The following is a 27,891-nucleotide window of genomic DNA, read 5'->3' on the forward strand; positions in this document are numbered from 1 at the left end:
TTGTAATCAGGGCTGAAAACAGTTGACTGAAAACAATGATAATTTACTTTCACTTTCGTATCTTCGTGCAACGTAAGAACTATTAAACTAATAATGTAATGTATATACTGGACACTATCACTTATTGTTCTTACAAAATAAAAATGATCATTTACCTTATTCGCCAGCCGGTTTCAGGTAGATGTTACCCATCATCGGGGCTAGGTCCAACTGATTTTGATAAGAGTAGTTACAGCTTAAGCTTTGTTAGATGAAAGAGCGGCGATACTATCGGAGCATCGTCTTCATTCATCAAACATTGCTCAGCTGTGGTGATATGCAGCGACTCCCAAGCGTTCAAATACGATGACTTCCTCACTGGTTTTATTAGTTTAGCACTGCTCCAGTTTATTTTATGCTGATGATTGGTAGCATGCATCGCGACACTAGATTCGTTCACTCGTTCGTTCTCAGTTGCATTCTTATGCTCTTTCACACGTTGTTTAAATTTGCGGCGGGTTTGTCCGATGTAAATTGCCGGGCAATCATTACAATCGATTTGATAGATTCCCGACTTATCTTCGGTTGGAATCCTGTCTTTTACATTACAGAGCATATCACGCAGCGCAGCTTTTAAAAGACAACGTGATATCCGTGTTTCCTAAGGCATTTCTTTATCGGGTTTGTGGCTTTAGGATAGAATGGCATACTGATCCTTTCAATGTCGTCTTTCTGGGGTTGTAGAGTGGTAATATTCTCCCTATGTTTTTTACGCTTATGGATACTAACTATTTTGTCAACGAACTTTTTGTCATATCCATTGATTTGGGCAGATTCATAGATTTTTTCCCTCTCCTCTAAGAATTCTTCTCTTTCCATTCCATAGGTATAGAGACAAGACGATGTACCATTGAATGGAACGCTGCTTGTTTCTGAGCACCGTAATGATTAGAGTCCGATGTAATATAGCGATCAGTGGATGTTGGTTTACGGTAGATACCAAATTTAACGGTATTATCATCTTTCTTAGAAATCATCAAGTCTAAGAAGGGTATTTTTCCATCCACTTCACGTTCGACAGTGAACTTTATAGTGGGATGTCTAGAGTTTAATAGCTCGAGTGTTTGTGAGAGGTGTCTTTCTTTTACAATGGCAAAAACATCGTCCACATAGCGTTTCCATACTCTGGAAAAATATTTTTCTTTTTGTAGTGCACCTTCGAAGTCACTCATGAAGACCACTGCCAGGAGTGGTGAGATTTTACTACCCATACTGAGACCATATGTCTGTTTGTAAAATTTTTTCCTCAAAATTTTGACTCATACTGTTCTACTATTGATATATACGCTTCAATGTGGAACGGTGGAGCTCGACTTCTTTCCAAGTGGTCACGAAGGCTTCGTACAGCTTCTGGGACTGGCACGGTCGGAAATAAAACAACGACATCGAACGAAACCATAATTTCTCCCCTCCGTATCACTGTATTTTTGAGCTGCTCGGCTAATTCTATAGAATTTTTCACGTTTGCCCCATGCGTAACAGGATAATTTTTCATTTTTTCTACCTACCATGCAGCCATTTTTTCTGTAGGGGTGGAAACATTGGACGAGATTGGTCTCATTGCCAAAGGGATTTTATGTATCTTGGGAAGGCAATATAGCGATGCAACTTTTGGGTTTGATATAAGTAACCGTTTTCCAATTTTACTTCTCCCATTAAGTGAGCAACTTTTTGACGGGTACTATTTGCCCCATTAATCACCGCATTGAGAGGGTCTTTAGGATTTCCGTTTTTATAAGTGCATTCTGCATACGGGCTTGAGTTCATCATTTCACGGACTTGTAAATCGTATTATTCCTTATCCATGACTACCACAGCATTACCTTTGTCTGCCCGAACGTATGCAACGTCGTGCGTTTTCAATTGCCGAATCGCACACCACTCATCGAACGCTGCTTCTTTTTGATTGCTTCTTTTGTTAGCAGTGTGTAGGAGACATTTTTGACGTAGGACTACGTCTTACGTCAAGTTTTGAGATAGGGTGTAATTCCAAAAAATGCGAGCGTCACGAAAAATGAAAGGTTTTGAGCGCTAATAGCTCAGCGGTTTTCCGATCGATTTTCAATATTCTCACACCAATCGATCGGAAAATCTTCTAAGAATTGACCCAAATGAAAAAAAGTATGGATTCTTGATGCTGAACTATTGAAAAATTGAAAATAATGAACCTATGTTTTACTAGAATTCTCGCTTCATGATTGGTTGGAAGATTCTTCTCGATGATCTAAACCTATACCAATTTGATATCTGTGCTTGGGAAGTAAGCCAAAACAAGTAACAAAGTTTCCTCATTTCAACAAGATTTCTTAACACCGCGGTTCAACCTAGACCATTTTGATGTCCTTGTTTGGGAAGTACGCCAGAGAGAGTGACAAAGCCCCCTCGTGCCAACAGATTTCTTACGAACGCGATTAAACCTAGTCCAATCTGATGTCTAAATTGCTTAAAAATGCAGCCAAAAAATACTGCGCAAAAATTACTAAAAGAAAAATTTATGCGCTGCTGTCCGAATACTTTTTTGGTTGACTGTACATGCTACTATCACTGCAAAGAGATTTACGTAGTCCTGCGTCACCTATATATGCGGTCGTGTCTTGTACACAACCTCTCTGATTTTTTCACATAATGACGCACCGCCACTTTTAGTGATACATCTTTATACTGGATATGATTTTCGATGTTGTTCACTATCTCAGGTAACGGCGCGCACCGGGGAGAAACAGCGTAATTTAGCCCTTTGTTAAGCAGATCTAACTCTGCTTGTGTAAATTGTGTGGATGATAGATTTATCACAAAATTATCGACAAGCTGGGGAGAATTTTTAGCTTTAGTCGGTTTTTGTGCACGAGTGAGAGAAAGCAGTTTTTGACTACGTCTTACGACAAGTTTTGAGATAGGGTGTCATTCCAAAAAATCGAAAAATGCGAGCGTCACGAAAAATGAAAGGTTTTGAGCGCTAATAGCTCAGCGGTTTTCCGATCGATTTTCAATATTCTTACACCAATCGATCGGAAAATCTTCTAAGAATTGACCCAAATGAAGAAAAGTATGGATTCTTGATGTTAAACTATTGAAAAATTGAGAATAGTGAACCTATGTTTTACCAGAATTCTCGCTTTGTAATTGGTTGGAAGATTCTTTACGATGATCTAAACCTATACCAATTTGATATCTGTGCTTGGGAAATAAGCCAAAACAAGTGACAAAGTTTCCTCATTTCAACAAGATTTCTTAACACCGCGGTTAAACCTAAACCATTTTGATGTCCTTGCTTGGGAAGTACGCCAGAAAGAGTGACAAAGCCCCCTCGTACCAACAAATTTCTTACGAACGCGATTAAACCTAGTCCAATTTGATGTCTGTGTTAGGGAAGTGTGCCAGAAAAAATGACACAAGTTCGTTGTTCCAACAGATCGCAAATTCTTTACTGCGAGACGATTAAACCTCGGCGAACTTGATATCTGTGTTGGAAAAATGTGCTACAGTTGTACTGTTCGGTTATAATATGACTCTGTATGAATACGCATGCTTGCCGTTTCATTAGAAGTGTAGTGAAAAGATGTGCTGTTGATAAAATAGGATTAAATTGGCAAAATCCCTTCAACGTGGGAAACCATGGATAATAAAACAATCTTTAATTTCAGTAAGGTAGCAGGTAAGCAATAGTTTGTGTTCTTGATTTTGTTAAATTGTTTTCAAATGCACAATCTTTTGAGAATTGAACGTATGCAATGTTACTACTTTGATAAATGTTACATACAACGCATGTAGCATGTATGTATATATGTTGCATATAGCATGTATACATGAAGAATCGAATGATTACAAGCATGAATACATGCTACTATCACTACAAAGCCCCTTAAGTAGTCCTGCGTCACCTATATATGCGGTCGTGTCTTGTACACAACCCCTCTGATTTTTATTATGTTTTTGTTTAATTTCACGTACGCGTTTCGACAGGTTTGAGTAAACCTTGCACAGCTCTTCCTGCTAACAAATTCTCTTTTCTTGTACACATCTCCGCACGATACACTCAGCAGCGTCGTGGTATTCGAATTGTTGTAACAATTGAAAGTGTAATGGATATAGCTGCTCTTCCACTTTTGAGATTTGCTTATGCTTAAACTTGATTTCTTCACATAGCCACACTTTTTTCGCACTATTTATAGCTTTTCCACTAGCTTCGCTAGTAGTGGATGACTTAATTTGAATGAACTTAGGTATAGCCCCTTTCTCTTACAGCGAGTAAGAAACCGGATATGTCGCTGCAGAACCCCCTTTTTCAAAATCAATTGCCCATAAAGGCGGAAGCACTTTTTGACTATAATCATAATTCACTTTCACTTTCGTATCTTCGTGCAACGTAAGAACTATTGAACTAATAATGTAATGTATATACTGGACACTATCACTTATTGTTCTTACAAAATCAAAATGATCATTTACCTTATTCGCCAAAAAACCCAAAACGATTCGCTTTTCGCGTTATCGAGAAAAAAATATTTGAAATAAGGCAAAAATGTGGTGTAAAAAGTACTACGGGGCCGTGCAATAATTACGTAAGGGCTTTTTCCTCATTTTTGAACCCCTCCTCCCCCGATATAAGATTTTGTAAGATTCTGCCCAATCCCCCCTCCCCCCCGTAAAAAATCTTAGTAAGATTTTTTGAAACATCGAAATGCAAGTTTTATTTAAAAAGTTAGACATTGAAAGAATATTGAAACAGTCAACAAAGTTCAAACAGGTTCATAAAAACCAAATTTCAAACAAATTCATAAAAAACAAACAAAATCAATTATCTGTTGTAAATCCCTTCATAGCCCATTCACGAACCGAACGTATTTCAGCATTGAGGTTGTCAGTAGATGTTGGTATATGCTCAGAAACTCACTAGCATTCACAAAATTCCATGGTTTGCTTTTAAGCAAAATACTGAATCTGGTCACACGCGGCAGGCAAGATCTTTGGAAACATTTTTGTTGTATAGTAACTTATCAAGCGCTTGTTTCATTGATAGAGCTATACATTAGCTACTTTTAAACAAAAATGTTTCTAGTGATACCATAAGGGATTTTACGGCTGCCTTGCGGGATTGGGATAGGCAATTGCAACCAAATATGTTGGAATAATAGCATAAACCGATAACATCAGATGGCTCTGGAACAAGTAGGCTGACTGCTGTTTCCCTGAGTGGGCAAGGCCAAAGTACTCAGCTGGTTGCTACGCATTGCCTTGTAGCATGAAGGATTTTGACACTTCACAACTTAACTCATCAATTAAAAAAAATTGTAACAAGTAACATGAGTTGCTATTAAAAAATTTGAATTTATCATAATTTTTTCGCGTATGAAAATTTTAAGCGTACGTAAGAAATGATTAAGCCCCCCTCCCCCCAAATAAGATTTTGTAAGATTTTGCGTAACACCACCCCCCTCCCCCCACCCACATTATACCATACGTAATTAGTGCACGGCCCCTTAGGGCAATATTTTTTCGTCATTTAAAGTATGTATGCAGAAACTGACTGATATTTAAGCATATTTTTGGAAGTAAAATATTTTATGTTGCCAAAAATGGATACTTTTGTTGCTAAAATCGAGGCATGCCAAAATCGAACCATGCCAAATTCGAAATCCCACCGTACCACACAATTACAATTTTGCTTTAATTTCACCTAAAATTGTTCAGATAATTGAGTTTACACTTAGTTCTATCCAAAAATATATATCTTTGCTACCTCGGAGCTTTCCATGCACCCCAACATGGTATGACACCAACAACCCTTATGCAAGAATAACTAAAAGAGAAGGATTACAAGAGGAAAATCACTCGTCAGCAAGTAAACAAGCAATGCGGTTAGTGTCATACCTTGTTGGGATGCATGGAAAGCTCCGAGGTAGCAAAGATATATATTTTTGGATAGAACTAAGTGAAAACTCAATTATCTGAACAATTTTAGGTGAAATTAAAGCAAAATTGTAATTGTGTGGAACATAGGGTACAGGTGAGTATTTCCAGCCCATTAAGCGTCAGCCTGAACAATATTCAGAAACTACGTTAAAACTATATTTATTCGAGACAAGATTTTTATACCAGTTGATAGAATAATATTTACTGAATATCGGCGTGTATTTTGCTCTTAATAAAACGCTACTGAATTTGAGTTAAAGTCGCGAGAAATAATGAAGTCGCTGCGGCTAAATTGAGCCCATTTTCTATAGTGGTGTCTGTGTTTTTTAAATCCGACAGGCCGAAATAGCTAGCACAGCGATTAAATGCTTTTCAAAAACAGATCAAAAGAGACAAGAAAAGAGAGACCGATGGATAACTTCCCGCTATTGCCTACATTCCGGGCTCATTGAAGATAATTAGTTTTGCAGTGACAACAACTTGCTGCTGGCGCTAGTGTATCACTGAATCGTTCATATACACTAGGGCCAGTTGTCACTCAAATACCAGATATGTCAGCACATATATTGATAGTAAATAACGCACCATATACTGGAATTAAAAACAAAATGTTGCTAATGGCTAGTAAATTAAAATTGATTTATATTTTCATATCAGAGGGGAATTTTTGTGTTCTTCCGTGATAAAAAGAAGTAGAATTGTTCTGTGATAGCATATTCACAGCTGTTTAGTTTCTAGGATAAGCAAACGTGATCACAATTGTGTGTTTTCCAAACCATAATCAAGAGCGGATACGCGTAAGCAATTGCTGCTAGTTTTTTCAGCCTTGTTACGTGCTAGTGGAAGAAAAGTGGTTTTGATGTTTATTGAATAAAATTAAGCAAACTATTTACATTTTTATGAAAATAGTTATAACACATTAAAGCCTATGAGTGCTACATTCGTTTCAGTATTGTTATATAGCGGCAAAGTTTTTATTTGGGAAAGTGTAAATTAGTAGCGAATTTAGTAGCGTGATGGGAATACCCTCCTGTACCCTACATATCGTACCGGGATGTTGAATTTAAACACACTGTCGATAATTGTAAGCGCTAGGCACCATACAATTGTCCTAGCGCTATCGAAACATCAGCATTTAGTCTAGATTTGAACCCTTTTGAACGTCTTTTTAGATAATTTCGTTTCTATAATGAGAAATCATTCGATTTCTTATCAAAATGACTTAAACCGAGCTCTTGCAAAAAATGGTCAGCAATTCACAGAGGGATATTTGAAAAATTGTTAATTTTATCCCAAACAGATTAAAACAGGTCATCAAGAATGTAAATGGTTCTACAAGGTAGTTGTTGAGCGAGAAAGGACATTTGTTTCAACTAATAGTTAACTGTCCGAATACTTTTTTGGCTGCATGTTTAGGCAATTCAAATTACATGCACTCTATCTTCAAAACAGAAAGGTTTCCCCCGAATTTTTGTTGTGCATCTAAATATGCTTTAGTTAAACATTGTTTTAAAAAATATGTGTTACCATTCTTTGCAAAAATACTGCGCAAAATTACTAAAAGAAAAATTTATGCGCTGCTGTCCGAATACTTTTTTGGTTGAATGTATGTGTGGTGTAAGTGTCATTTTCTTCACTTGTACTATTCGCAATCGGACAAGAAAAGCGAAGAATAGCAGTTGATTTAAGCATATAGGTACAGTGATGTATAGGCAGAGGTGGGCACCGCTAACCGAAATTTTAGCTTCGCTAACAGCTAATTCGCTAAATCAAAACGTTAGCTTCGATAACCGCTAACCGCTAAATCAATCAACAATTTAGCGGAAGCTAACGCTAACCGCTAACAGCTAAATTTGTAAGCACTGTAGAATCAACATTACTTCAGCGAAAAGCGCTGATTTCGGCAATAAAAGATCATTTTTGTTTCAAAGGTAGTAATAAAATTTCAAGTTTTTAGTAAAAATCCAATGAAATCAGAATAAAGGGAATTAGCAGGTAGAAAATTTGTAAAAACATATTTTGTTGATAATAATTGTCCTTGGTTGTTGTGAAAACTTTATTGCGTTGATACTTGGCCCAACACTTATGAATTTATTAAACTAGTGATGTTCGAGAAAATTGAAAAATCTCCCTTGATGTTTTCAGTGAATGTAGGAGGCCTCGATTTTTTTTAAATATCGATTTATTTGAGCCCGCGTACAAAAGTAGTCCTCTACGGACTTGAGGCAGCAACTTTGTTTACGGAAGTGCACTTGCCGTATTTGAACGAAAGGTATTGCGAACTATTTTTGGCGGAGTACAAACGGATAGCGGAGAGTGGCATAGGCGTATGCACCATGAGTTGTAGTCACTATTTGGAAAAAGTTGGGAGACTACTGTGGGCCGGTCACATCGCAAGGATACCGAACGATTGTGCAGTAAAATCTGTTTTCTACAAGAGCCCCACTGGCGCCAGGAATAGAGGGGCCAAACGAGTTAGATGGCTTGACCAGGTTGAAGCCGACTTGCATGTGCCGAGACGCGTAACGATTTGGAAACGAGTAGCCCAGGACCCATGGGTGACATTGCGATTCTCGTTTCGAGTGATTTTGGTTCGTTTCGACCACGTTAAACGAATGGGCGAAACGAACCAAAATCACTCGAAACGAGAATCGCAATGTCACCCCAGAAGTACAATGGAGAGGAATTCTTGATACGGTAAGAGCCACCCCGGCTCTTGGCTGGTAAAGTACGTACAAAAGTTTGGAATTTGGAACCCTTCAACCGAAGCCTGTGTGATATTTCTCACAAATTTTCCTTCTGCCAAAAAAAAGTTAGCGGTTTATTTAGCGGTACATAAATTTAGCGGAAGCTAACAAAAACGCTAACGGTTATAAAAATTAGCGAAAACGCTAACCGCTAACCAAAATGTTAGCTGAGCTAATTAGCTGTTAGCGGATTAGCGGAATTGTGCCCACCTCTGTGTATAGGATTGGAACTGCTGTAATGAGTTGATTTTCTCAAAACTATCTAACGTTCTACCCAGTTAGGCCAAGTTTTTTCACCACCCTCCCCTCCCCCTTTGAAATTGGCATGAAAAATCGGGGGGCAAAAAAAAATAATTTGACGTATATAAGTCAAATATTTTTTATAAAATCAATTGCCTGTTGGCTCTACAACCTAAAAAAAACTCGACAAACGAATATTAACGCTTCTAACACGGAACAGAAATGGAAATTTCAAACAACGGAATTTCCGAAAATCGGCAAAAAAAATTTTCATTCGATTTTGTCTTTCTTTTCGTATTTTTTGCTTGGAAAATGATAACGAATGTATACAAAGCAAGAATAGATTCAGTTTTCACGTTTAAACTTTAAGTAAAAATACTTCTTTTTGCTCGATTTAAAAAATCTTTGTTTTTTTCGCCCCCCCCCCTTCAGTTGGCCAACACCGGAAGGACAAAAACTTTTTAAATATTTGTAATAGCCTTATTTTTTCATTTCAGACATATTACAAAATTAAAGTCAAGTATGTAAATTACATTTCAATGAGTAATTTACATACTTGACTTTAATTTTGTAATACATATATCTGAAATGAAAAAATAAGGCTATTACAAATATTTAAAAAGTGTTTTAAATCAACCATTTTGTTCCAGATAGCCTTTTTCTTCCTTTTTAAAGTGAAAAACGGAATTTTCGTGCAATATTTTTTTCGTAATTTTTCAGAATTCTTATTTTTGAAAGATGATAACTCGTGAACGGATTCAATATTTAAGATTTGGAAGCATTCCTTTATGTTTCCGGTCTTTAGGAATGGGGACCGCCGAAGTGTCAGAAATTACCGTGGCATTACAAATTTGCCCGCTGCCTCCAAATTGTTCGAAATAATTGGGAGTGGCGCCTTAATTCAACATACTAGACACTACATTTCTTTGGACCAACACGGTTTCTTGGCTGGCCGCTCCGTGACAACAAATCTCCTAGACTTCACCTCTAATTGCATTGCCGAAATGGAACGTAAGCTACAAGTGGATGTGATATATACCGATTTAAAAGCCGCCTTCGACCGCATAAATCACCGCATACTGCTGGACAAAATCTTCCGACTGGGTGCCTCGCAACAATTTGTCGCATGGCTTCGCTCGTATTTGTGCGATAGGGTTCTGCAAGTGTAACTTGGGTCCAAGTTATCGTTGCCGTTCACAGATAAATCTGGTGTACCTCAAGGCAGTAACTTGGGTCCACTTTTGTTTATTTTATTCTTCAACGATGCTGCCTCTGCTCTAGGAACTGGTTGCAGACTGGTATATGCTGACGATCTTAAAATTTACTTGACGATTCGTTCTTTCGAGGATTGTCATCGTCTTCAGTTACTGTTGGACACATTTGTGAACTGGTGTAAATCGAACCATATGATCATCAGCATTACTAAATGTGAGATTATGACATTCCACCGTATCAAATCGCCGATCGTATATGACTACAGAATTAACGGACAGGTACTGAGAAGGGTCGATTGCGTTAACGACCTTGGTGTCGCACTAGACTCGAAAATGGCGTTTGATCGTCATCGTGCACAGATAATCTCAAAAGCAACGCGCCAGCTTAGATTTATAGCCAAAATTGGCCGAAATTTCAGTGATCCGCATTGTCTCAAAGCACTTTATTGTGCATTAGTCCGACCGATCCTCGAAAATGCATGTATAGTTTGGTCTCCACACCAGCTCTATTGGACCCTTCGAATTGAACGAGTTCAGAGAAAGTTTATACGACTGGCTCTACGTAATCTGCCTTGGAGTGACCTAAACAATTTGCCTCCGTATTCTGACCGCTGCCGTTTGCTTGGATTAGATATATTAGAATGTCGACGTAAGGTTCAACAGACTTTGTTCGTGGCCAAACTGTTAAATGGTGAAATTGACTCACCGAAATTACTGTTGGTTTTGAATTTCCATGCATCTGAAAGAACTTTGAGGCCGTCATCATTGCTGACTAACCTGTTTCACCGTACCGAATTTGGCCGCAACGAACCAGTTACATCGTGTGTCAGAGTTTTTAGCTGTGTTGAGGAGCATTTCCAATTTGGTGAATCACTGAGTAAATTTGAGCGATTGGTGAGAATAAATTTATCATAGATTGTTAGAGTAAGTTCATTTAGACTAATAAGTCAGATGAAGTGTAAAACAAACAAATAAACAAATATTTAATTCAACATATCAAGAAATGTATTCTGAACACATTTTTCAAATTGTCAGCTCAAAACAAACTTTGCATGTGGCTCTGAAGCTCTAAAAGCGACGGTCGTCTATATACGGCCGTCTATATATACGGCCTTACCCGTTAGAGCGTTAATTTCTACCTTCCTACGTACGTTCATTCAAGTCTGCAAAAATTATCTTTTGTGTTTACATATATTTTTGTACAAATTACATGTGGCCATTACAAATATTTTAAAATGTTTTTGTCGTTCCGCTGTTGGGTAACTAAAAGAGGGCTAACTAAACTAACTAAAATCGACCAAAAAAATATGAGTTCAAGCATTTTTACTTAAATTTTAAACGTAAAATTTAAGATCTATTTTTTCTATTTATATATACGTCCTTCTTTTCCATCCAAAATTCCTCAAATTACTCTAAAAGGTCATTTTTCATAGTTTCACGTGCGCATTAGAGTTTTGAGTGGGAAAACTTGATTTTAGGTTTATTGAACCTTTGGAAGTGTTTCTTGATATAAAAGATCAAACGTTTGGTGAAATTAAAATTTTGATATTTTTTTGAAACGATGGTTCTACAATTGATGAAGGGACGGTAAGGGAAAGAAATGAAAATTTTTGGTGAAGGAGGGGGAAGAGCGGAAAGGAAGGGGGGGGGGGTATTGGTAGCTATGCTTGACAAGTAGTCATTTTGACTCCTACCTTTTGTCCAATACTGGAAGGTGCATGAGTCGAACCAAGCTGTAATCTGAGATTATAACTTGGTTCGACTCATGCACCTTCCAGTATTGGACAAAAGGTAGGAGTCAAAATGACTACTTGTCAAGCATAGCTACCAATACCCCCCCCCCCCTTCCTTTCCGCTCTTCCCCCTCCTTCACCAAAAATTTTCATTTCTTTCCCCTACCGTCCCTTCATCAATTGTAGAACCATCGTTTCAAAAAAATATTAAATATATGTATGACCTCATTCCGAGGTCAAGACTAAAATCTTGAGATTAGTCTATTAAAATTTTGATTAATCTCCCTAAAAATGCAATAAAAAATTTATTTTTCTCCAATTTCAATATAACACATTGGTGTGTTCTGCAAGGTTTTAGAGCATATTATTATAAGAAATTTTGCGGAAGGCAATAATCTTGTATCTCTTCAACGAAGATAGAAAAATGCTATTTCTTACATCTGAATCGATAAAATCAGTTTTTCTATTTTAGCTTTTTTTTTATAGTAGTTGTATGACGTTTTCATGTTTTATAAAGTTGTACAAATAGTAAAAATACTCAACTTTGCCGAATGTAGTATATCTCCATCTTTGCTTGTTTAGAAACTGTAGAACTTTTAATATAAAAAATACCCTAATTTTGACCTCAAATTACTCAACTATGCGCAGACGGATACAAATTATATTAATTGAATCAAGAACTAGATAAAAATATCACCAAATCCGAAAAAATTCTTTTGTATCCATTTGCGCGTAGTCGAGTAATCCGGGGTTGAAATTAGAGGATTTTTTATATTAAAAGTTCTACAGTTCCTAAAGAAGCAAAGACGAGGTATGCTACATTCGACAAAGTTGCGTATTTTTGCTATTTGTACAACTTTATAAAACATGAAAAAGCCATACAACTATTACAAAAAGAGCTAATATAGAAAAACTGATTTCAATGATTCACAAATAAGGAATAGGATTTTTCTATCTTCGCTAAAGAGATAGAAGGTTACTGTCTTCTGCAAAATTTCTTGTAATACTATGGTCTAAAACTTTACAGAACACGTCAATGTGTTATATTGAAACTGAAGAAAAGTAATTTTTTTATTTCACTTTTAGGGGGATTAACCAAAATTTTAATTTCACCAAACGTTTGAACTTTTAATTTCAAGAAACTCTTCCAAAGCCTTCATAAACCTAAAATCAAGTTTCCCCACTCAAAACTGTAATGCGCACATTTATTTGGTTTTGAACCACTGTGAAGCCCCACGGGAATATGTTCCGGAATGACCATGCCGACGCAAAATCATCACATAGAGTTAAAACAATGAAAAACGACCTCCCGGAGTAATTTCATGAATTTAGATACTCATATTGCCAGTGTTGCAATCCAAACTGTTCTGTGGCCACAGGAGGTCCCACGAGAACTTGTTCCAGAATGGCCATTCCGAGGATAAATCATTATACTGTTTTAAAACAATTAAAAATGACCTTTCGTAGTAATTTGAGGAATTTTGGATACCCATATTACTATGATCACATCCAAAATCTTAAAAAGTGCTTTAATTCCGGAACACATCCTCGGAATACCGGATTTCCGGAAACCAGATGAACCACTTCCGGTTCTGTTGTAAACCTACTAGAAGTGGATAAGTTCCTGAATCTTTTGGTGGTAAGATGGTCCAAATCGGTCAAATATTGCGTTACAAGTTACAAGCGTTTCAATTTGTGGGTACCCGGGTACCCTTGTCGAGCACTTAAAGGTGTTTTTTGTCTAACACATAACGGTTAAAAATATAATCAGCTTAATTATAGATGTTACTAAGAAATTAAACTATTGTTGCAGTAGAAAGGCTAGGTCACACCGCAAGGTGCATTAATTCGGGCTTTTAAAAATTGGGATAACTAAATCTTGAAATTTACAATCTCAAACACCCCCGGTATGCTTGAGTGATGTTACTTTCCGACCAGCAATTCTCTTTCAATTTGACTTCTCGTGCAAGAGCTGGACTGTCGCTACTCGCATTGAAGTCCCATTTATATAAGAAACTCCATAGAAAATTGGACTGTTATGCGAGTAGCGGCAGTGGATACTATAATCAATCGTAAAGAATGTAAAATTATTTTCGTTGTGATAGACCCACAGAGAACAGACATCCATTCAGGAACAAATTTTTCGGGAATTCTTGGATAAAATTTTAAATTAAAATCACCTAATATGCTAGCGACACCACCACTATAGTTTCCCAACTAAATGATTCATTTGATTTGCACACTGACAACCTTTGGCTCCTCTGGCGCTATTATATATGGACTATAGAATTTCATGCGCCTTTAGCGACACTATCACTATAGTTTCCCAACTAATTTGACATAAGTTTTATCCAAGTGGGGACTTTTCGCTTGGATGTCTTTTCTCTGTGATAGACCTATTCTGCCTATACTCGCATATGGTCCCATACAGATTTTCATTGCTTTTGAGTTAAGTGAATAATTAGTATTTATTTTTAGTGTACTTTTTAAAAACATATTTAAATTGACCTGTTCATTTCTACAAAGTATGAAAAAATACCAGTCATGTGGTCCCACATTAAAAGTACCCGCCTAACGTTCCCATAATTTGATATTACCATAACTCCGCCGATTTATATCCAATTTGAACGGCACCGGAGGCATTTGACGCGTACTTTTAACCAGCTCTGATATACTAAAATACTTGGCCACAAAACGACAAGAGTTCACGGTAATTGAGAATTACGGAATAGTGACCGGTATAAGGCGAGGAACCGCTCGTGTAGAAAAGATTTTAGCCATGTGGTTACCAAAGGTCTTGAAATTGGAAATGTTGGCCCTTTTTCATATGTCAAAGAAAATCAGCCATTCTAAATCGAATTTACCATTTCGGAATCGGCACTCGTAGGTCAATGGATGACCCGTGCTGAACCTTAGGCCATATTAACATTGGTTTAGTGAATCTAATGAGGTAGTAGAACTAAACGATAACATTGACATTTCTTTTTCTAATCTTTTCTTGTTTAGTGAATTTATTTAGTGAATCGTTTTTATCATTTCGAACCGATAATATCAGTTTTGGGTAGACCTCCCGGATGGTACCGAGGTTCAAATAAGCCAGTCGTCGTATGTTAGAATCTTAGCTGGCAGTGGCTTTTAGAGTCAATAAGATCGTAACGCTAGCCCCGCAATCAACAATTATTCGAATATTTTTTGAAACGATGGTTCGCATTTCAAGGTCAAGACTAAAAACTTGAGATTAGCCAATTATTCGAAGTCTGTCGAATAAAAACAGAAGGTCAAGTTTCGAAAATGGAATGTAGCACCTAGACATTGCATTACTTATGAACAGTTTAGTTCCGACTGATTATTTCGGAACTGGTTTCTGCGATATAACGAATGATCTAATTATTAAGCTTTATTTTGTATTCTATACTACCACCTCTGATCCTGTAGGAAAATTCAAATTATTTTGAAACGTCAAAAGATGGGACCGTTGAACCTATTCCAAGAGCTTTGATATCCATATTGCGAGATTTCATATTAATGCTAGAATGCTCATCCTTGGCCCCACAGGAATCTACTCCAGAGTGGCCAAACCACTTCATCTCTTTATACGAAAGAAGTCTTCTCTATAAATTTCAAAAGCGATAATACCCGAATGAGTGATATTTTTTGCGAATTGCAATACTACTAGTTCTCTATGCATACCAGATATTCCTGCGGAATTGTGAGTTCCGGAATTCTGGGACCGTATTTTGTTTAATGACCAAGTAGTATGATGGATCAAAACTAGAAAAAACGTGAATCAAATGTCACCGGTTTCGTAAAAATTGGTTCATAATTGTCAAAATTATGACAATATCAATACCCAAGTCATGGGACTGCTATGCGAGTACATTTCAAATTTATGTTAAAAGTACCCGCATATGAGTCCCACCTGTTTCAATCGTTGTTTTCTGCAACAAAATATTAAGACTAACTTTTAATTTTAGTTGCAATTATTGAGTCATGACAGAAAGCAAAATACTTGGTACAAATGTGGTAAGTATAATTACGCGTAGCACGAAATAAACAACAATCAATTGTAATTATTTCAATCGTCTTTTTCTTAACACAGTGATTTTCGTTATGGGACTGATATGCGGGTACCGGCAGTATTGGTATGAAATGCTATTCTGCTACAATAGGTGCTAGTAGGTATGTTATATAAATATGTATACTAGTACGCTAGTAATTAAGTTGAACGCTGAAAAACAATTTGCACCGATTATACACATGATACTTACTTTTGCTTTAGCTTTAACAAACTGGTATTCTAGTTTTGGCCATACCACAAAATATGGCGCCATGCTTAATTGATATTGTCAGGTTTTGAGTTCTTCTTTGTTAGTGCCTGCTTTCGATTTAATTTTTTTTGTATAAAAGATTTCTTCACACTTTCCTTCAATATATTTATTCAATGTCAAAGATAGAACTAGTTTTTGCCACCAATTTTTATTTCTTCTTGTTGTGCGCCAATAAATAAAAACTGTCGTCTAGTAACAGTGGTTACGATTTTTGTTGCTGTGGTTTCCCGTGTGCAGTCTACTATAATCTAATTGGTTAGTAGGTACTGTTGTTTTCTGTTCAAAAATGAGTGTAAGCAGATTTTACTTGAATTTGAAAAATAATAAAAATCATGTTAGATAAAAGCAAAAGAGTAGAGGAAGGGTGGTAAAGACGCACTACTTAAGGTTAAGACTCAATATCTGCCCAAATGAAACGGTATTGATCGTAATTTTCATACAAACTGAACCTTCAAGTCTCTATACGATATAGCTATATCGTGTGCCATCAAATTTCTATCAAAATTTACATTTTATTTGATACTATTATTGTTATAATTATTATTATATGAATTAGAACTTTTGTGCATGGCCGGACACTTGATGTGGGAAAGACGAACACTTGAAAAAGGTGTCAAATGTTATACACTCAAAAAATTCGAAACGTTTTGTTCATGCTACAACGTGTAATCTATTTCATGTGAAAGATTTGGGATGTTTTATACCGACACATTACTTAATCTGTAATCCTACTACATATAAACTTTAAGCATCTCTCTTATACTTTTGAATCATGATTCCCATAACAAATAAATTATTATTATTTTTCTTGAAACCTATAATGCATGGAACGTTTTTATTATACATCCCAATATAGTACAATTTATTTACAGACGTTTTAAAATCTTATACCATTTTTTATTTAAACGTAAATAAAACATACATGCATTTCATAGCTACAAACTCATAGCTTTTAATTCTCGCGTCACTTTTCATTTCGTCCAATGTAACAAATGTAAACAAATCCGGTTTATCACAACAAATTATTGCTCTTTTTAAACTCTATGTTATACAAAAACACCTGCCCAAATAGAATTATTTTGAGGTTAAAAAATTAGCATTATCAAAATGTCCAATGTGCACATTCGAATTACGGATGACTGACTGTTACTTCGGTCGTTCTCCTCTGATGTCCAAAGTGCAAAAAAAATCAAAACAAACCCAATCTGTACATTGGACGTTTAGCAAGTGAAAGTTTTTTTTCGCATTATTTATGCATTTTAAATGAAACAAGCGGCCTAATATTGAAAAATAGCCTCGAAAACAGCGTAGCACGGCAACGCACGTATTTTACGGTGATCTCGCTTAATTTATGCGCAATAGCCTGGAAAAATAAAAACGTCCAAAGTATAGCATGAGATGGTAAACAGTCCAATGTAACTTTTTCCATAATAAACCAAAACTGCTTAGTTTTAATTAGATTTTTAAAATCTCCGTTAAATATTGAATGTTATTATTCATCAACCACGTTGAGTGAATGACTGAAAATTATTTCATTTTGAAACAATTTAAAGTTCTATTCGAAGAACTTCGATCTCGTTTTTCTCAATATGGTGGAATTGTTACATTGGACGAAATCAAAAGTGACGCGAGAATTATTCCCGCTATAGAACTTATCTTAATAGCACAGAACAGAAGTGGAAGTTAAAATCAAAACTCGTAACTCCAACCTTTTACAGATACTAGCGAACCTGGCGGTGGAAAGTGGCTTTTTACACGGAAAATTTACTACACAGTTTTCCAACTTTAGACTAGCTGACCCAAAGCAAAGTTGCCAGAACTATTCTATGAAATTCTTGTACGGAAATGGCAAAAAGGTGTTAATAATCTTTATGCTCACGCGACCAAACCAACAAAAACTCAATCATGCATGTATCAATTTAGTTATATAGAAGTGAAGAATTTTCTAGGAATCTCAAAAACAGTGCATTGGTAACAATAATTTACATTCGTCTAACATAAAACTTCACTTTTCGGGCGAGAAACAGATGATGCCGCTACAAAAGTTAAGTTTGCTGCTACGGAAATATCGTATTAATCATTCTTTTACAAGCACACTAGCCGCACACTAGCATAAAAGTGATCCAAGAGGCGAACCAGCCGCAGGCTGAAAACCTCTCTAATATAGAATTAAAAAAATTTAAAAAAAAAAGTGATCCAGATGTGTTGACTTCACCTATTTTTTTCGAAAACGTCAAAGTTGCCACCGTGTGATCAAAATTAGGTGTTTTTTCATCTCTCAAACATGCTAATGTAGTTGCCGCTAGCCGCAGGTGATCAATAATAAAAATCAAAATCTATACCAACGCGACTTTTGATTTTACTCCTGTTTTATACGTTACACCAGTTACGCATATCGTTGGAAGTTTAGCATAGAGATTGCTGACAAGAATATTACGCACACATCGCCGCGTATACGTATACGCGATTTGTTTGCATCTGGAGTTTTTTTTTCGTTGCAAAGTGTTTCCCGATGCATAAAAACCACCAATACAGTCGCACATCAACAATTCTTACATAAAATTTGTTTAAGATCACAAGCCGCATGTTGATTTTGATTCTTGTCTCGATGATACATTTTGAAAATTCATAACACATTTCTTTCTGGCATTCTTGCCAACTCGTCTAAATGCTCCAGTCTCGCCACTAGGGATTGGTGAGGCTGTCAGATTCTACATATGGTCCGTATAGCATTTATCAGTTTTGGTTTTGCTCCCACTTGCTGGTTGGAAGTATTAAACAGGAAGCAATTAAACACTGTATTTTTATTACAATTTTACTATTATTAGCTGTTGTCTCCGTTATGAAATTCAACTAGTCGAACCAACTGAATCTGTCAGTTCGCTCAGTCAAACCAAAACAAAAACAAAAGTTGGGTATTTTAATCCCCCTGTGTCTTGTCTAATTTGCCTGGACAGTGGGTAAAGTGATGAAATATGTAGTTATGAATTTTTTTTTTTACGATATTCCTAATTTAAAAAGTTTTTGTATAGTTGTCTGCTGTAAGCTATTTCAATTTATTGCTTCTTATAAATTCAAATGATTTGCTCCCGTTGTACAATGCATGTCATTTGATTCCCCAATTAATTTGTATTATCGGTCCATCTAAACGAAAGCATCATCAAAAACAACCCAAATTTTGAGCTTGCTCTTTTTCATCCATTTTCAATCCGAACTTCATTTTCTTTGCCTCGCTTGAAAGTTATGACCCAAGACTGATACCCAAGGTAAATTTCGGAGTATTTTGTTGACTAATGGCCGCTTCAGCGTCGGCTGCGGAACATCTACCACTTGTCTCCGGGGACATTTTTGTATTTTGAGAAAATTCATTTTGCAGCACATCAAATCACATCGGCTTGGCAAAATAACACTAATGGAACTACCCGGTACTTGGGGGCAATTTTGAATTTTAGGATGATTCATCTTGCGGAACATCAAATCACATCACCTTGATACCATAAGACTATTGAAAGTATAATAAAGACATTTTGAAGGCAAATGGTCACATAAGCATCGGTTCTGGGAATATCCGGTACCTGGTTCGGCGGATAATTTTTTGTGCCTTCTGTTAGGCTCAAGCTTCATGCGGAACATCGAATCACATCGCTTTGATAAAATGAAATTGATGGAAGTACAATGGTGTCAAATAACCACTCCAGTGTCAGTCGCGGGACCCGGATTTAGTGGCCCATTGATGATTTAAGGGTACATAAGGTATTTAATTTATAATGAACCGTAAAACGGGATGATTCAGCACAAAGCAAAGCAAAGCCATGGGTATAAACTTCGTCTTGAGAACTTGACCCTTCTTTATCGACAGACTTCGCAGCCGGCTGTTAGAATACAGGAAAATTACGGGGCCAGTGCAACGATCCTACTGACTCTAACTAGCAATCCCCGCCAAGCCGAGATGGCTTGTTAGACCAGCATCGTACCGCGAAGCTAACTAGGCGGTGCTAACTGGTTTGTGTATGTGACATAAAATTGGTTTGTGTGTGTGACGCCTATGCCTGTATATGCATATGTACATGCGTGTATACATATATACGTAAACATAATGACAAATATATTTTGTTCTTGTCGAACTGAGTCGAATGACAGTCGCCATTATGGCTCGAAGAAGCTGGATACATAAATGCATATCCAGCTTTTTACATGCTATAATGGCGGACGGCGTTCGTAATATTTAGATAGCATTTTTGACATTTTCTAAATACATCGCACGTTTTCTTTCCGCACGTTCCTTTAGTTTTAACGTGAACGTGCGGAAAGAAAACGTGCGATGTAATTACGAAATGTCAAAAACGCTATCCCAATATTACGAACACACTAACACAGATAATACGGTTCGCCATTACGACTCGTAAAAAGCTGGATAAAATTATTGAAAAATATTCTTCTTTACGAAGAAAATGCTCACTTATGTTAAACAAATAATATTTCATTCAGATTTTCAGGTTTATATACCCAACGATAGGATGCGTCTTGAAAACTGCTATCCAAAATAACAGTCAATCAAAATATCAATCAATCCGGCAAGAGCACAACTCACGTGACTTGTGCTCTATTGTGATAATAGAAACGATATTTAGATAAAATCATGCATTTTCCATTTTGGACTTATGGCCAACATTTTGCATCAAATACTCCTATGTGCGAAGTAAAGCTGAAATATTTAGACGAGTTGAGGAATTTCGTTTAGACGAGATTTTGAATGACAAGTACACTCAAAACAAGAAGTCGTCAAAGTTCTTACTTATTGGTAGAGTTTTAGACCAGACCGTAGATGCCAGGTTTTGCTCGAACGATTGTTCGAACTTCCACTTCTGTTCTGTGCCTGTACTATTGTTGCTGGTTGATTTTCAAAAGGTTCAATAATTAATATTATTAGCTTATGATTTAAAACAATTGTATTTATCTACATTTTTCGCAGGAGTCATCAGACCTAACAAGTTACACATAATTCTTTCCACCACATCGCTAGAGAACCTCCGAAAGCTTTGCAATATTTTGGTTGTGGACCAGATTCACCACGGACACTGTTGCAATTTTGTAGCAGGCGGATATAATATTTCTATGTGTAAAGCCTCACATTCTTCTGGTGTGTCGCCGCTCGATAGAGTCTAGCGGGACTAAGTCGGGAAAAAGTAGTGGTCTCCATCTCCATATTAGCCGAAGTGACCCTAGAAAGGCTGAAAAGAGAAGTCTCTTGTTTAAATATTTCCATCGTTCGCTGGATGCCTAACACACCGATGCTGGTTACCCAAGAATACACGATTTACTGCGCCAAGATTTACACGAATTGTGACAAGGTGAGAGCAATAATAATCAATTTGGTTGGGACCGATTAGTTGAAAATTGTTCCCTATGACACATTTTTGTTTGTTTGTAGATTGTTCGCGAGCGCTATAAGGATATACAATTTATGCTTAATCAATTGTGCCTAGCGTTCGAAATGAAGAAAGAGCAGAACGGGTGCTACAAAAACGGTATTAGAAACCGTTAGTCATCTATCACTGGCTAAAGTTCACAGCAGTTTGATTAGATGGATGGCTGACGCAACAGATTGCTATTTCCTTGCAGATTGCCCGTTGTTATAGGGATGAAGCAACTCGATCGGATCATTAGCCGGAACTTACGCCACTTGATCGCCAACTATCGTTAACCGATCGCGCCAATACAATGCAGTTAGTAGAGGATGTGCTTGCGAATTCTTGGACCGAAGACGATGCCATTACAGTAAGTGCCATTACAACGAATCGCCTATACGATCAAGCAATGGGTAGATTCGGAAGCGATACATCAAAAGTCGCTTCGGTTACGAGCTGCAAGATGTCACGACGAAAATGAACCAATCAGATGCTTATACTGGAACCCTTCCGTTCATGAGGTTTATGCCATCGAAGATAAAAAAAAACAGTGCATTTCCGACAGTGTTTAAGAAAAGTTTGGGAGTTCTTTCCAAAGCAGAACCGCTCCTTCAGGATGGTAAGTTGTAAAATTTCATTTGAATTCTTTTTAGGTTTATGATGCTCTGGGACTGTCCGGCAGACTGTTCTCGGCGCTGTTTGGTATTTTGACGATACTGATAGTTCTTACTACTACCGAGTGCCTGTCGCAAACCGTTTGCTGTCAACAGTTAGCAATCTGTACTATAGCGATGGTCTTCCTAACTCTGTTTAATTTTGAAACGCTACACACGATAGAAACGGACAAACTATACAAATCTAACATGGAGTTAATCTTCATCTATCAGCTTCAGCTGGCAGTCCTACTATGCTTTGTCGCCAGCCGAAGCTTTGGAATCAACTGGACAACAATAATTTGAACTCATTTGGCGATTTGTCGGCTAGGAAGGCAATGTGAGTAAATGTGCATCAACATTAGAAAAGGGCCAATAAGCCAGACGTCAAACAGAACGAGTGAGAGTTTATTTGCCTATGCTGCTCCAGCAAAAAATAACTCTCACTCGGTTTGTTTGACGTTTGGCTTATTGGCCCTTTTCTAATGTTGGTTGACAAATTATATCTCCTAAAAGAAACTACTTAGGTATGATATAATTTTAATTGCTTTTTTCCCACACAGGCCTGATGTAAACACAATATGTGACGGATAACTGCATGATGCAATATCTCAACTTCATTAATGTCAAGTCGCAGCCGGCGATACTTTCGGTAAGCAATAAGCACCTACCCTCTCCGGCCTTAATAACAAAAAAATTGAAAAAAAATTCAGGTCCTTAGGCAAAAAATATAAATTCTAAGTAAAATTTGTGGCGTTCTTTTATTATATATACTGAGATATCACAAAAATTATGACACCATATTGCTCAGGTATTTTAATCTTGCTTTCCAATTTTCACATACATTGAGTTTAATATTTAACAACATGCACTTTATTCAAAAAAATTAATTTGTTTAATATTTATTAATACATTATATAAATTACACTTGTTTAATATAACGTAAATGATTTCATTATAGATGATATGGGGGTGTAATATAGAAATTATAGTAAGGACAGGTTTGAGCTATGTGTGGTACACATAAATGTTAAGAGACAATTTCACATAGAATGCATGTGGTGCGAGTACTGCTTCACATGTTCGGTGTTCGATAGATAATAAGGATCATTCTCTATTGCACCATTCTATAGTACCGCCATCCGGGGTGAGATTGTGCCAAAAACCAAAAATGTTTATTTGTGAAAATTTATTATATCTATAGAAACTGGTGACCTAAATTCAAAATGATGATGAAAATAACATGTTTATTCATAACTTAGAATGGAACACAGATAATATTAGCAAGCTATTTAGCCTAAACAGGGTTTCAAAGTTTGCGATCAAAAATACTCGGAAATAACGCTTGTAAAAAATATCCCCCATAAACCAACCCAAACAAGAAATCGCATCAACTAGCTATTTTGAAGGTATATAAACAAATTATGTACAATGTATTGAAAGTTTATTACGCATTGGATAAGTTTTGATTAGGAAAATAGTATTTTTCGAAACTTTGTACTTTTCGACATGTATGTACTTTGTACATACACAACAAAAATACGTCAGTATACACCAGTTCACTCACATTCTTTACTATTGAGCACAATATTTTGACAGATTAGATTACATCATCCATTTTGGAGCAAACAGCATCATAGGTCTGCTAAATAATTTAAACTAATTTTTGCTTTTTCTCTGGAAATTTCAGATGGCTTGAATAAACACTCTAATATAGGACGAATATATTATACCGTGTATAAACTTCCAGTTTTAAGGAGGGGGAGGGGGTGGGATAGGTCACATGTTCTGCGTCCGCGGGTTCTCGAACGAACGTAATGGTTAATTTTGTTAAATGATCAAATAGGTATGATGACGAACGAAGGAGAGTAAATCTTAGCCCAAATCTTCGAGAAGCCTTAGCTGACAGTGAGGAAAGAATTGAAAAAGTACTGGAATTTTTTAAAATAATTAATTTATATAATCTTATTTAGCTGTTAGGTAATTTATCCATATTGTAAATAAATTGTATATTTTCTTTTCTAGACCCGAATGACCAAAAGTTAAAGGGTCTATAAATAAACAAAAAAAAAAAAATAGGTATGCCCCCTTAAGATACGCCCCTTCATATATCGCCCCTTGTTAACCCTAGAAACGCTACTTGCTATATAAAGGCTGTCCATTGACTACGAATTAATTTTTAGTTATTTTAGACCTCCCCGGGTTATTTTCGTTCATACTTTTTGACGTAGGACTACGTCTTACTTTAATAGGGTGGCACGTTGGAGAAGCAAAAATGACCGCGACACGACAAAGTGATAGATTTTGAACGCTTATAGCTCAGCCAATTCTGAATATATTTTTATGGCTTGCATACCATTCGAATCACAAAATATCAGCCTTCTGTATAGTTTTTATAAGAAGATTGTATTTTGTATGTAACTTCTGGAATTAACACGTAAAGTTGAACAATTTTTCCAAATTCCCTACAGTATTCGTTCAATCGTCGCCATAGTTACCATATGAAATTGTTATTAATAACATACAATCAATTTGAGTGGGAAGTGAGTGATTTTGTGCATCTGATTCTACAATGTCTCAATTGCTTCAAGCAAAATATATGCGTAAATACCGCAAGCGAGTCCGTGAGCAGGCATTATTAACTGGACCAGCAAGAAGCCAGCGTTGACGGTGGCAGAGCACTGTAAATTCAATGTATTCTGAAGTGGGCAATACATCGTTAGATGGTGCATCGCACGAAATAGCTGGTCCCTCCAACGTTGAAGTGTTGCGTGAGGTGACCGCTCCGGCGCACGTAGAGGCCAGCGTATCGCCTAACGTAACAGGTGAGTCCTATAGAAGCCGAAAAGATGTAAAAATGTAGGGTACGGGATCAGTCATCAAACATTTTCGGTTTGTTTATGGACATACCATTCCATGCTTTCAACTTGCCGGATAGAATATTATAAAAAATAATGTAGGTTCAAAATATTAATATGTGAAATACTCGCAACCTGTGCTTTATTATCGTTGCTCAAATTTGAAAACGACTCCATTGGAAAGGACTTGCTGGTCAAATCGAGGCCTGTGTACTCTAAGCATGACGTTCTTCAGCCCGATTGGACACATATTGGAAAGCGATCTGCAAATATTAAGCTAAGTAGTAGCATTAAGTGCAAACGTATACAATTTCCTTTAGTAGGTGCGAATGCTGGCAAAGGGTGAACATGTGCATTCCATAACCTCTGTTCATTAACTCTTATTCCTACCTCCACGAGGTGCCGGCTGGGGTACGCAACTTCGGTTGTCGTATACTAACAGGAAAGGGGGCACAGTGGCTCCCGCCCACATTAAGATGGCAGCCCCATCAGCGGGATAAGGACCTTAGGTTAACAGCCTACTGTACTAGAACACACAAAAAGTTAATGAAAATGAAAGAAGAAATCTCTCCGGATTATTGGCAACGACCTTTAGCATGAAAACACGGACACGAATCGGAACATGGAATATACTGACCCTTGCCCAGCAGGGCAAGCTGGCTCAACTTGCAAGGGAAGCTAGCCGCCTGAAGCTTGAAATCCTGGGGCTGAGCGAGGTCCGCTGGCCGGGTACTGGTGAACACAGGACATCATCCGGGCAAGTCTTGCTCTACTCTGGCATACGAGGTGAAAATGCTACTCGTGAAAGAGGAGTTGGATTCCTACTGAGCCCAGGGGCACATGCGGCCCTGATGAAGTGGGAACCAATAAATGAGCGAATAATCGATGCCAGATTTAGAACACGGGTTAGGAACATTACGGCAATCCAGTGCTATGCGCCAACAGATGCTGCCGACCTGCAGGAGAAAGAGAGCTTTTACAGCCAGCTGAACAGCGTGGTTGAGAAAGTCCCGAAGGGGGACATCCAAATTCACATGGGCGACTTCAACGCGAAGATTGGCTCAAACAACGCGGACCTTGAACGCGTCATGGGACGCCATGGCCTAGGAGAGATGAGCGAAAACGGGGAGCTGTTTACAGAATTCTGTGGTAATAACGACATGGTCATTGGTGGATCGCTCTTCCCCCATAGACCAGTACATAAAGTCACGTGGGTTTCCCGCGACGGCCGAACAGAAAACCAAATCGACCACATCTGCATCAGCCGGAAATGGAGAAGAAGCCTTCTTGATGTACGCAACAAACGCAGCGCTGACATTGCATCCGACCATCATCTTGTTATCGCTGATATACGTCTGCGCGTCGCACGTGTCCAACGACGGGAGGAGAAAGTTGGGTGCCGCTACGACGTCCGCCGATTGGAGAATCCTGAGGTGAAAAGGGCCTTTGTTGAACAACTTGAATCTCGAGCCTCGGAGTTGCCATCTGGTGGAACCGTCGAAGAGCAATGGACCGGCATCAAGAACGCCTTCATCACGACCAGTGATGAAACCCTCGGCAAAGCGCGCAGTGGGCGGAGGGAGTGGATTTCGGATGAAACTTGGAGGAAGATCGACGAGCGGAGAGAGGCGAAAGCCGGCATTGAGCGAGCGCGGACCAGATCGGCTAAGACAGCTGCCCGTCAACGATACGCCGAACTGGAGAGGGCTGTTAAACGTGCTCGTAGGCGGGACAAGAGAGCCTGGACTAACTCTCTAGCCGAACAAGGAGAAACCGCCGCCGCCAATGGTGATATCCGTTTGTTGTACGATGCCACACGTCAGAACGTGGAAAGACACAAACAGAAGAAGATGCAGCGAAACCAAATCTTTCGGGAGAAAAAGCGCAACCTGGAAGAGCAGGAATATGCGGAGTTGGAGCGGCTGCATCGTTCTCAGGAAACGCGGAAGTTCTACCAGAAACTGAACGGATCCCGCAAAGGCTTTGTGCCGCGAGCCGAAATGTGTCGGGATAAGACTGGCAGTATTCTGACGGACGATCGTGAGGTGACGGATAGGTGGAAGCAGCACTTCGACGAACACCTGAATGGCGCCCAGGCGGAAAACCATGGCGGCGGGGAAAGCGATTTCGACGGTGCAGCAAACGGGGAAGAGGTGCCAGCCCCAACGATAGGCGAAGTTAAGGAGGCCATCATGCAGCTAAAGAACAACAAGTCAGCTGGAAAAGATGGCATCGGAGCGGAGCTTATTAAAATGGGACCAGAAAAGCTGGCCGTTTGTCTACACCGACTAATTGTTAGAATTTGGGATACGGAACAGCTACCGGAGGAGTGGAAAGATGGGGTTATCTGCCCGATCTACAAAAAGGGCGACAAGTTGGACTGTGAGAACTATCGAGCGATCACCGTTCACAATGCCGCTTATAAAGTGCTGTTCCAAATCATTTTCCGCCGTCTATCACCAATTGCGAATAGATTTGTGGGAACTTATCAAGCCGGCTTCGTCGAAGGTCGGTCTACAACGGATCAAATATTTACACTGCGGCAAATCCTCCAAAAGGGCCGTGAATACAGAGTTCCCACGCATCATTTATTCGTTGACTTCAAAGCCGCATATGATACCATCGACCGGAAAGAGCTATGGAAAATCATGGACGAGAACAGCTTCCCCAGGAAGCTCATCAAACTGATTAAATCTACGATGGATGGTACGCAGTGCTGTGTTCGGATTTCGGGTGGATTGTCAAGTTCATTCGAATC

At 38.0% G+C, this 27,891-nt stretch overlaps 1 long non-coding RNA gene across 2 annotated transcripts in view; it reads left to right on the top strand.

Moving 5' to 3' along the window:
* Positions 1-22,983, top strand: part of LOC128734913 (uncharacterized) — a 29,146-nt gene extending 6,163 nt beyond the window's left edge. Inside the window, exons 2-5 of one of the 2 annotated variants that reach the window (XR_008411993.1) lie at positions 21,187-21,565; positions 21,646-21,742; positions 21,837-22,615; positions 22,839-22,983. This is a non-coding gene — a long non-coding RNA (uncharacterized LOC128734913). Of the gene's footprint in view, positions 1-21,186; positions 21,566-21,645; positions 22,616-22,838 lie in introns of both variants that reach the window. The other variant, XR_008411992.1, reaches the window with a different exon arrangement.
* The last annotated feature ends 4,908 nt before the right edge of the window (positions 22,984-27,891 follow it).

This window comes from Sabethes cyaneus, chromosome 2 (genome assembly GCF_943734655.1).
Source record: "Sabethes cyaneus chromosome 2, idSabCyanKW18_F2, whole genome shotgun sequence".
In the NCBI taxonomy this organism is placed as follows: Eukaryota; Metazoa; Arthropoda; class Insecta; order Diptera; family Culicidae; genus Sabethes; species Sabethes cyaneus.